Source organism: Anabrus simplex, chromosome 5, assembly GCF_040414725.1.
Source record: "Anabrus simplex isolate iqAnaSimp1 chromosome 5, ASM4041472v1, whole genome shotgun sequence".
Taxonomy (NCBI): domain Eukaryota; kingdom Metazoa; phylum Arthropoda; class Insecta; order Orthoptera; family Tettigoniidae; genus Anabrus; species Anabrus simplex.
The window spans coordinates 314,116,480-314,129,707 of NC_090269.1; positions in this window are offsets into that span (position 1 = coordinate 314,116,480).

Sequence of the window (13,228 nt, forward strand, 5' to 3'; positions counted from 1 at the left end):
ATCTATACCCTTTCTTCAATTCTTTTTGACCTTTCCCCTTCCATTTTGTCTCATTCATTCCCATCATTGCTATGTCTTTCTTCTCCATATACTCTATCAGTTCTTCTACCTTGCCATTCAGAGTCATGACACTGATGATACCGATTCTTGTGATGTCTGGTAGCTCACTTCTCACAGTTCCCCCAGAGCACCGGGAACTGCGCGTCACTTCAGGGTGACGCCCTAGCATTTTCCGGGGCCTTGATTCACTCGCACTCATTACATTTTATTACAACAATAATAATCAAGAGCAGGACAAAGATTCCCCATGTTACACACACAACCCCAAAGATAATTTTATATGCATTTTATGAACTGATACAAATAAGACAACTCTCTAAGGTGTATTTCATAATTGACAAAAGATAAACTTTGAACATTGTCTGTTTTGTTCTTACGGGAACTGTACTATCCCAGACTATATTCTGCACTTGGTAGAAGAAAGTAGAGTCCTTTGACACTCTATTGTGGGATTCTAGCTTCGTGCTCCCATGATTTAAAATGATGCTCCCAAGATAACCAAAACTTGCCACATATTCAATCATTTTTCCATCAAGTTTTAGGTTACATTGGGCAGATGTTCTGCTCATTTTCATTGCCACTGTTTCCTGCTTACTAACAGTTAATTTAAACTCATTAAACTTGTTACTCCAACAATCGAACTTCCTTGGCATCTCTTGCTCTGTGTCTGCCCAAATAGCAACATCAGCACCATCTGCAAATACTAATGTATTTGAATTTTTGGAGTCTACAGCTTTGATTTCCCTAATAATTACATCCATGAGAGCAATGAAAAGAACTGGAGAGAGGGCCCTGCCTTGTTGAATGCATCTCTCAGTTCAAAACCGTTCTGATCTACCATTTCCCATTTGAACACAGCTTTCACAATCTTCACATAACAACTGGATGTTACGAATTAAAGAATTTGGAGCTCCCACTGCCTTATTGAATGCCTCCCTTAGTTCGAAACCATTCTGATCTACCCTTTCCAATTTGAACACAGTTTTTGCAATCTTCATATAACAATTGGATTTTGTGGATTAAAGAATTTAGAGCCTCCAGTTTATATAAGCATTCCCATATTTTACTCCTCGGCATGCTGTCGTAGGCCTTTTCTAAATCCAAGAACACAGCAATCAGATAATTTTCCCTTTCCCAGTATTTTAGTTGTCTCATTGTAAAAACTAGATCTACTGTTACATCTGAAACCATGCCATTCTTCATCAAATCGGTACTCTATCTGTGTTCTTAATCTTTTCTGTTATCCTGAGACAGTGTGACAATAGGGTAATTCCTCTATAACTCATACATTTTCTTCTACTCTCTTTCTTGAACAATGGTATGATCACTCCCTTCTTCCAGCCATCTGCTACCTTATTTTCTTTCCAGATTACTCTTAGTGTTTGATGCAACCACTGTAGGCTTGTATGCCCACTGCTCTGCTCATATCTGCTGACTGTCCATCTATTCCAGTTTCATGGCATTTTCTATTTCTGCCCATGCAATGGAGCTTTCTGTTATTATTGTATTTCATTAGATTCATTGATTTCATGCTCTTCTAGCTTACCATTTAACAGTTTGTATAAATAGTTGCTCATCTCCTGTCTTATTTCTTCTACATTCTAGAAAATAGTTTCATTCTCCATTTCAGTTGCCTTAATATCCTCTCTGGCTGATATTCTATTCTTCAATATTCTGTACAATATTTCCTGATTACCTTTACAGTCATTCGAGTTTTTGCGTGAATGTCTCCCAGCTTCTAATCTTCTCTTCCTTCATTATTCTTTTTACTAATAATTTCCTATCCCTGTATTGTTGTTCAAGGTGAACTATATTTTGGTAATCTTGTGGTATACCTTGTGCATTTGTTTTTCAACATCCTTACTTTTCTTTGCTACATTTCGATCTTTAGTAGCCATTTGTACTTTCTCACTCCATCAATTAGTTTCTTTCTCTTTTACGTTTCCGTATCCGTGTTGAAACACTGGATCCCGCGAGATCTCCGAAGTTAAGCAACATTGGGTGTGGTCAAGATTTGGATGAGTTGCCACGCACTGTTAATGGGGGTAAGGGAATGGAGGAGCGGAAAGGAACTGGCCACCCTATCGTACGTAAACTCCGGCTGAGGCACACACCTGCGGAGGTTCGGACCTGCCTTCGGGCAGAACACACCTTTACCTTACCTTTAATTTTGCCACAAACTCCTACTGCACAGTCCACTAATGTTGTTTTGAACAAGTTCTATTCCTTCTGGGCACTTTGTGTTCCATTCGTTGGTAGCTTTTGTATTATCAGCCTTTTTATTTACCTCATCTTTTAATATCCACTCCTTTATTTTGGGTGCTATTCTTGTACTTATTGTACACACAACCTTAAAGTTAAGTTAGCTACTAGGAGTCTGTGAACACTATCTAGATACTCACTGGGGATAACTTTTGTGTCTCTCACGCTTCCTCCTAATGAAAACCTACAACCTGTTTTCCAGACAATGACGGTGTCAGGAATGGGATGAATGAAGCCCCCAACTTGCAGCGAGGATAGGAATTGTCCCAGCTGCCGAGGCCTGTCGGCACTCCTCTGGGGCAATGATTAACGACTGACAGATGAAATGAAATGATAGTGGAGGGTGTTGCTGGAATGAAACATGACAGAGAAAACTGGAGTACGCTTCCTCCTAATAGTTTATCTATTATCACATAGTCAATTACTGTTTTATATCTTCCATCCCAGCTGTATCTGGTTATTTTATGACTATCTTGTTTCTTAAAGAAGGTATTTTTTTAAATTATCAGGTTATTTCTTACACAAAAGTCTTGGACATTTTCACCCTCAATATTTTTAACACCATAACCAAAGGGCCCCATCACCACCTCATAACCTGATCTGTCCACCCCAATTTGAGCATTGAAATCCTCTATTATGATATCTTTTTTTATTTGATCCTCCAGGTCTTCCAGAAACTCCTGCTTCTCAGCACCATCACATCCTTGCTGTGGGGCATATACAAGGGCTGTAAATAAAGTAGTGGCAATGTAGTCCAGACACTCGCAGGAGATCGGGCATGCACAAATAGGATATGGGAGCAGTCAGGTGGCGCTGTTGTTGATGTGTAGTGTGCATTTGACAGGCATCCAGTTGGGAGTGTTGTTGCTGTGAGGCAAAAGTAAAGTGTGTTGATTTCATCGCTCTAAAGCATGTTAATAATGTGCAACGGGTGATTGTTTAGTCCGCCCTGTCAATATAATATCAGTACCGTATTTGATATTTTACAATGTTTTACACGTACATGTTTCGGGAGCCTTAACTCCCTTCATCAGTGCTTTCTACATCAATATCAATCATCCTCAAATCCCAAGATCTAACATCACTCTGTTTTACATTAAACATTGCCATTTATAATATTAACTCTAAAAAACACAAACACACATACTCTCTCTCACTCACTCTCTCTCTCTTTTTTTCTTGTTAATGTCTGTTGTAATGTAACACATTCACACATACTAAAACACTTTAAAACACTCGTGAAAACCACCACCCATAACACCGTGCAAGGAGAATTTATCAACCTCAGCACTTAAACGAGGAGCTCAGCCACCTCAATATGGCCCTACTCGCTAATGGGTACAGCCATAAAGATATCCATCAAGCACTCCATCCCAGACGGCCCACAACTAGGGAGAAAGAAGAGGAGTGGCCGGCAAGTGAAGCTTTTCTGCCATATATTGGGAAGACAACTGACAGAAAAGGGAGGCTACTGGAGTTCTGTGGGGGTAAAAACCATATACAGTACAGGCGAACGAAGAAAATCCAGAAACTACCAAGGTCTGCTAAAGACAAGCATCATCCTCTTTCCACAGCAGGTGTCTACAAGATCTTGTGCAGCTGCGGCCAGGTATGCATAGGCACTACCAAACGCAGCGTCGCCACAGGACTGAAGAAGCATAACAGACATAGCCGGCTGAGACAAACAGATAGATCATTAGTCGCTCAACACTCACCGCTAGCAGGCCATGACATACAGACACACCAAAGTACTGTCAACTACTGTATTGTATCATGCCTAGCTACGAAGGGAAGCCATTGAAATCCTGAAGCACACGAACAGCTAGTGATGAGCAGTCTAAGACAAGATCTCGAGATTTCCTGAGATTTCTCGAGACTAGCGCAGGCACTATTTCTTGCGAGAAATATAGAGAGATCTCGAGAGCATTGTCTCCGCATTGTGCTGTGAGCAGCAAGTCGTAGGCCTACAGGTAGACGGAGCTGAATGTTGTTTGTGCCAAGTATGCGGATAGCCAACCACGGGCCTTCTTCATTCCGTAAATACATGTCAACAAGCAACTAGGGCGTTCATTTCTTCCATTTCTATCGAGGTCTATTTTGACAATATAATATTATAAAGGATATGCATTCTGGCAAAGTATGCAGCAGTAAGTACACGAATGAGTAGGCAAAGTACAGAAACTGACTGCTACTGTAGGTACACCTACTCGGATACTAGAGGCATGCATTTTTCGAACTCTAGCTAAGATATCCACCTTAAGTCGTGAACAGTTTAAGATTCTGACATTCTGTTTTCACTTGCGTTAATGATAATAAGGGGTTCATAGTTGAAGATGGAGTACTTTTCCACGCTTTTGACAAAATTTATCGGCTCACACGTTTCCATATGAGAACGTTATTTCACTCAAAAACCACTTATGGTATACTATCAAGTTTACACCATAGTTACTTGGACGTCGCACAGATCGCAGCACAGTAGAATCGGTCTCGAGATACTCGTAAGAGTCTCGAGAGACAGTGTTGCCTATCACTACGAACAGCATCAACCTTAAAAGGAGGCATCTGAATGGGTAAACAAACCCTGGTTTCCAGTCCTGAAAGCCTTAAATCCTGGAGAAGGCGATGGTCGCGGCAGACCAGAAAAAGCAACGGGCGATCAGTTGCCTATCTCTGCCAAGGCAGGCCGATGTACGTCAGACTCCTTAATGCTTCAATCATTGGCCAAAGAACAGCCAATCAGTGACTGCCCCACCAGCATGGTGAACCAACAGATGAGCAGTGCACCATATAATTAGGTGGAATTGCAACACCACTCCATTCCACTGTGAGCTCCGCTGCAATCGAAGTCAGTTGGCATCCTTGCTAATGCCAAGCGCAGTCTTCGGTGAAACAACGGAACCATCACATGATCTTGGACTACAGCTATATTACTTACATACATACATACATACATACATACATACATACATACATTATCATTATAGACTGTTATGCCTTTCAGCGTTCAGTCTGCAAGCCTCTGAGAATTTACTAAACGTCGCCACAATCCTCGATTTGCAACTAGTGTTGTGGCCTCATTTAGTTCTATACCTCTTATCTATAAATCGTTAGAAACCGAGTCTAACCATCGTCGTCTTGGTCTCCCTCTACTTCTCTTACCCTCCATAACAGAGTCCATTATTCTCCTAGGTAACCTATCCTCCTCCATTCGCCTCACATGACCCCACTGCCGAAGCCGGTTTATGCGTACAGCTTCATCCATCGAGTTCATTCCTAAATTAGCCTTTATCTCCTCATTCCCAGTACCCTCCTGCCATTGTTCCCACATGTTTGTACCAGCAATCATTCTCGCTACTTTCATGTCTGTTACTTCTAACTTATGAATAAGATATCCTGAGTTCACCCAGCTTTCGCTCCCGTAAACCAAAGTTGGTCTGAAAACAGACCGATGTAAAGATAGTTTCGTCTGGGAGCTGACTTCATTCTTACAGAATACTGCTGATCGCAACTGCGAGCTCACTGCATTAGCTTTACTACACTTTGATTCAATCTCACTTACTATATTACCATCCTGGGAGAACACACAACCAAAATACTCGAAATTACCTGTTCTAGCTTTGTATCACCAATCTGACATTCAATTCTGTTGCATTTCTTACCTACTGACATCAATTTAGTCTTCGAGAGGCTAATTTTCAAACCATACTCATTGCACCTATTCTCAAGTTCCAAGATATTAGACTGCAAGCTTTCGGCACAGTCTGCCATTAAGACCAAGTCGTCAGCATAGGCCAAACTGCTTACTACATTTCCACCTAACTGAATCCCTCCCTGCCATTTTATACCTTTCAGCAGATGATCCATGTAAACTACGAACAGCAAAGGTGAAAGATTACAGCCTTGTCTAACTCCTGTAAGTACCCTGAACCAAGAACTCATTCTACCATCAATTCTCACTGAAGCCCAATTGTCAACATAAATGCCTTTGATTGATTTTAATAATCTACCTTTAATTCCATAGTCCCCCAGTATGGCGAACATCTTTTCCCTCGGTACCCTGTCATATGCTTTCTCTAGATCTACGAAACATAAACACAACTGCCTATTCCTCTCGTAGCATTTTTCAGTTACCTGGCGCATACTGAAAATCTGATCCTGACAGCCTCTCTGTGGTCTGAAACCACACTGGTTTTCATCCAACTTCCTCTCAACGACTGATCGCACCCTCCCTTCCAGGATGCCAGTGAATACTTAGCCTGCTATACTAATCGATGAGATACCTCGATAGTTGTTGCAATCCTTCCTGTTCCATTGCTTATAGATAGGTGCAATTACTGCTTTTGTCCAATCTGAAGGTACCTTACCAACACTCCACGCTAATTTTACTACTCTATGAAGCCATTTCATCCCTGCCTTCCCACTGTACTTCACCATTTCAGGTCTAATTTCATCTATTCCTGCTGCCTTATGACAATGGAGTTTATTTACTATCCTTTCCACTTCCTTAAGCATAATTTCACCAACATCCTTTTCCTCCTCCCCATGAGCTTGGCTGTTTGCAACACCACCATGATGATTTCCTTTTACATTGAGAAGATGTTCAAAATATTCCCTCCACCTCTCCAGTGATTCCCTGGGATCTATTATGAGTTCACCTGAATTACTTAAAACACAGTTCATTTCCTTTTTCCCTCCCTTCCTAAGATTCTTTATTACTGTCCACAAAGGTTTCCCTGCTGCTTGACCTAGCCTTTCCAAGTTAATACCAAAATCTTCCCATGACTTCTTTTTGGATTCAACAACTATTTGTTTCACTCTGTTTCTTTCATCTTCGTACCAATCCCTGTCTGCCTTGGCCCTTGTTTGGAGCCATTTCTGATAAGCCTTCTTTTTACGTTTACAGGCTGCTTTCACTTCATCATTCCACCTTTTCCCATCTTTACACACAGTTGTTCCTAGACATTCCCTTGCTGTTTCTATTACAGCATCCCTGTATCCCACCCATTCACTTTCTATATCCTGAACCTGCTTACTGTCTACTGTTCGAAATTTCTCACTAATCATATCCATGTACTTCTGTCTAATTTCCTCGTCCTGGAGACTTTCTACCCTTATTTGTTTGCAGACAGATTTCACTTTCTCTACCCTAGGCCTAGAGATACTTAGTTCACTACAGATCAGATAGCGGTCTGTATCATCGAAAAATCCGCGAAAAACTCGTACATTCCTAGCAGATTTCCTGAATTCAAAGTCTGTTAAGATATAGTCTATTATGGATCTGGTACCCCTAACCTCCCATGTGTAGCGGTGAATAGCCTTATGTTTGAAGAATGTATTCGTAACAGCTAAACCCATACTAGCACAGAAGTCCAGCAAATGCTTCCCATTCCCATTAGCTTCCATATCTTCCCCACATTTACCAATCCCCCTTTTGTATCCTTCAGTTCTAATCCCAACTCTCGCATTGAAATCGCCCATTAGCACTATTCTATCCTTGCTGTTGACCCTGACCACGATGTCACTCAATGCCTCATAAAACTTGTCCACTTCACCCTCATCTGCACCTTCACATGGTGAATACACGGACACAATTCTAGTCGTAATTCCTGCAAGTGACAAATCTACCCACATCATTCGCTCATTTACGTGCCTAACAGAAACTATGTTGCGTGCAATGGTATTCCTGATAAAGAGCCCTACCCCAGACTCTGCCCTTCCCTTTCTAACACCCGTCAAGTACACTTTATAATCTCCTATCTCTTCCTCGTTATCTCCCCTTACCCGAATATCAGTCTTACTCCTAGCACATCCAAATGCATCCTCTTTGCTGACTCAGCCAGTTCTACTTTCTTTCTTCCATAAGCCCCATTAATATTGATAGCTCCCCATCGAATTCCATTTCGTTCGCCAAGTTGTTTCCAAAGAGTCCCTCGCCTGTCAAATGGGAGTGGGACTCCATTACTCCCATTGCTGCCCTACTTGCACATAGTCCAAGTGAGGATTTCTCCTCTAACGGGTTATGGACCACCGGTGAATTGTATAGTCCTAGCCGCCTGAACACAAGGAGGGCCACGACTCAGAATATGTCCGAGATGCCCACTCCCATTCCATAGCAACTGGTATCCTGACTCTCAGGACCACTTACTAGGCCACTCAGCCGTTGCCCATGGTTCACGAACTAGGACGTGACTACAGTAACCCACAAACATGAACCATATTAAGCAATTAAAATTATTAAACGTTTGTTTTAATTTAACTTTGCATAGTATTTCATACTGGTGCCTCTGTTCTATTTGTAGATTTTTAAAATACGAAAATTGGCCTATTATCAAGATGTAGCCCGCGATCTTGCCTAACGTTTCCAGTATGCCCTTGAGCACTTACAAGTCAGAAACCACTGTTGTAACATCATATCTGTGAGAAATAAAGAAAATATTTCTAAGTGCATAGCAGCCTTTCTAACAGGACTAATTAGGGACTGAATGAGATGAATAATATTTCTTAGAGGTGTATGGGCTGCCTTCTTGTCCCCCCTCTAGGGACACCACGACCTTGATGTGGTGTGGGGGGCTTATGTGCTTGTTGGTCCTGAGGGCTGTGCCAGCTCAGGGTTACCCATGCTGGATTGGCCTCAATGTATAGCCAGACTAACAAGGTGTCCCCCAAGTTGCCCGGGAGGTGACGGTGCTCTTTTTTCTTCATTTGTATTTCTTTCCTTCCTATCCTAAACTCCTGAATTTTCAATTCTCTTACTGTCTAGCCAGCCCCTCTGCCTCAGGTATCCCCCACATGGGTGGGGGCAGTAGAATAATACCCATGGCAGCCCATCTGTTGTAAGAGGCAATTTAAAGAGGCTTCAGGTGCTCTTAACTTGGGAGCATGGGTTGCCGACAACAGGGACCTTAGCTGAGTCCTGGCATTGCTTCCACTTACTTGTGCTAGGCTCTTCACTTTTACCTGTCCTCTCCAACCTCTCTTGGTCTACTCTTATTCATTTCAGACCCCCGGTATTAGGTCACGAGGTACGGAGACTTTCATTTTCACACCCTTCATGGCCCTCATCTTTGTTTGGCCGATACCTTCCATTTTCTCCCTGTGGTTAGTGTTAATAGAGGATGGTTGCCTGTTTTACTTCCTCTTAAAACAAAAATTGTGAATGTTTGTGTTGCAGGGTTAACAGTCTACCAAGGTACCCAGAATGATCTGAAAGTGAGAACTACTACAGGGTGGTACATGAACAGCTGATACATTTATACTGAAACTTTTTTCTTATTGGCTTTACGTCGCACCGACACAGATATGTCTTATGGCGACGATGGGACAGGAAAGGGCTAGGACTGGGAAGGAAGCGACCGTGGCCTTAATTAAGGTACAGCCCCAGCATTTGCCTGGTGTGAATATGGGAAACCACAGAAAACCATCTTCAGGGCTGCCGACAGTGGGGTTCGAACCTACTATCTCCCGAATACTGGATACTGGCCACATTTAAGCGACTGCAGCTATCGAGCTCGGTATATATACTGAAATTTACAATGCTAATTTACAATATATAATAATGAAATTTCACACATATTTCACTTTGACACATGTTCAATGTGGCTTCCATTACAGTGGTAGACAACCTGTTCACGACAAGTGTGCATGTTCACAACAACTTTGCAGAACTCTTCTTCAGTAATTCCATGGCATATTTCAACAATCTGCACATTCATTTTGATTGCATTATTGGGTCTTGCAGAAAATATTCTTCCTGCCAAGAAACCCCTAACAAAGAAGTACCAATTGAGCTGACTGTGCAATTTGAGTAATGCAACTGTAAGTTTGCATTCCAGAGAAGGAAGTTTTGATGCCGCCGTCAGCAGCCCTGAATATGGTTTTCATATACCACACTACTACACATCTTAAGGCCATAGTCACTTCGTTTCCAGATCTCCATGTCCAATCTTATCGTCACCATAAAAGCCGAGTCTGTGTAATGTAAATGCATTTAAAAAGAAGAGAAGTCTTAAGGATTTAAATCTGAATATGAAACATGGCTTGAATTGTCTTTGCGTTACCATGACACACACTATCTCGGCACAAAGCAACAGAATCTTAGCATACTATTGAACTGCAATTTGTCATGGTGCAAAAACAACTGAAACATAGTTGACAATTGGATCCATGATAATGACCTCTCCATAATTTTCCAGGAAATAGTCAAGCTGTGTACTAAAAGTTGAATGGCATTCGACCCATGATTTATCTTTTATTTGCTTTATAAATGTGTCAGCTGTTTGTACGCCACCCTGTAGAATCTTCTACAGGTCTTTATAAAGAGCCCAACTGGTCCACACCAATCAGTCTGTAGTCAGTTTTGTGTGCATCAATCATGAGTGTACATAAACAGACAATCACGAGTCCACGACAAGTCATTCATCGGAAGCGAGTGTGTCAGATAACTACATGAAGTTCAGCGATTTACTGTTGTGAGCTGTTTTGGAATGACACTGCAATTTGAGAAGCAATGTGGAGAATACAATTTTGACATGCTGGTGCCTGTTTGTATGTTAAACTCAAATGCAAGCAAACTTATGCTATCCCTCTGTCTAATAATTTAAGCTTTTAGGAGCCTGATAACCCAGGGGGGGGGGGGGGATATCAGAAGCCATTTCTGTTTAGTTTTGCCTCAGTTAATTCATAACTGTTAGATTCTTCAGTCTGTCAAAACTAATTTTGAGTAAATAAATTTACAGACTACATGAAAGAAAACATATGGTAACAGATTTATACCTGAAAAAATAATTTAATTAAGTTGTTTCTTTTTGAGGTATGATTCTGTTACCTAATGTTTTCTTTATCAGGTAGTTTATAAATATATTAATTCAAAATTAGTTTTGGCAGACTGAAGAATCTAACAGTTATAAAATGAACTTTATAATGTATTTTTATGTACAGTAATTCAGGGCCAAAGATTGTTTTTTTCTTTTAAATTTATTTATTTGTACATTTGGGAATAAGGGTATAAAAACATTCAGTTTCTGAATGCCATCCTTCCTGAATTCTGTTACCTAGGGTTGGTTTTGGAGTTTGATGTTCGTACCTCTGTACTGATTACTGGAGAAAAGTCATGTAAGACAAGAGACTTTAAGATCAGTCGCAACAAAACTGAGTCCCCTTGCCTTGCAGGAAGGGAACTTGAAACTATTCGGATGAGTGGTGTTAAGTTGCAGACAGTGAATAGTTTCAAATACTGTATCTAGAAATAACAGTGTATACTAGCACAGTTCAGACTGGCTGGTCAAAGTTTGGAATTCTACGTGACAGATAAGTGTATACGAGTTCAGTGGGACTAGAGATATTACACAGAGCACAGACATGGTCAATGGTGAAGCAACAATATCACAAGTGGGATGTAGTTTAAATGTTGTGATGAATGTGTGGGGTTTCAAGGAGGGACCACATAAAAAACAACTATATAAGAGGAAGTGTTAAAGTGACAAATATTTTTGAAAAATGAAAATGCAAGAAAGAATCCATTTTGGTAGATACCGACTCATCCGTACCTTATTCAATAATACACAAGTCATACACATGCAATGCTCAGTTGAACAGAATTACGTTATGAATTTAACGAATGAGAGACAAAAATTTAATCGGGCTTTCGATCCCACTTTTCCTTTGATATTATGGATTCCGACCCAGTCACATTATATGCAGGAATGACATGTATATGTGGGAATTTGCTGGACCTGGAGGTAGAAGGTAGTAACGAAAAAGCACGTCTGAGAAGAAGGTGGATGAACTGCATGCAGGAAGAACTGAGGGAGAAGCAGTTGTCACATTGTGTGGTTTGGGACAGAGGCAAACGGAAACATCTTCCCAGAAACTTTTTTTTGCTAGTGGCTTTATGTTGCATAGACACAGACAGGTCTTATGGTGACAAGCCAGAAACTTCAATCCAGCATGAACGATATATGACACAGAATAAGACGAGATTCAGAGATATTTCAAAATCTTTCTTTTGTACAGTGGGAGAGTAAAAGTGGACAATTATTCATATATTGTGGGATTATAAATATATAATAGTAATATCCAAATATGTCAATAACTCATTTAACATTGCTGAGCGCGTGGTGAATTTCGTTCACCATTCATTTTTCTTAGTCTTAGCAACTGGTTAACAAGTACTAACTCTTACACGACTGATATTACTCCTTATGTGCTTTATAATTCTTAGACATAATAATTACAACACAAATTGCAAGTGACAGAACATACATATAATAATAAAAGTAAAAATGTTCATGGGTTGAAGACCGAAAATAAAATTGAAACAGATGAATACTTAACTCTTGAGAACTTAAAATGAAACGCTTCTAACAATCTTCATTAATCATTATTTTCACAGGTTACACATCTAATGCATCTTTTAGAGTGTGCTTTACACACAAAGTTATGACACTGATTCCACTTCATTGTGGTGACTTGATTTTGTTTCCACTCACAGTGAATGCATCGTCCTCTCTTCGATGGCACTTTTATTTCTTCTGATGTTCCTTCCTGATGGTATGGAAATAACACTGCTCGGATATCTGGAGGCAGTGTTCCTATCTTAGCTCGTTCAACCAACCACTTATTCATGAGTTTAAATGAAAGATTCTTCAAAAACACGTGTATCTTTACTGGTTGGTTCTTCAAATTCCCTTTGTAAAGTACCTGACTATTGATTCCGGCAATACTGAGTAGAGAAAAAAAGACGCATGGTCCATCGTGGGGTTTTCCGGGCTACCGAGTGCTTGCCTTCCATTTGGTCAGAAGTATCGACTCCGCCTTTAGTTAGATTATAATCCAGTATAGCATGGGGTTTTGAACTGTTGGGATCCACAGAGGGTTCGTCGTGCATAGAAGAAAGAAAGATAACTGC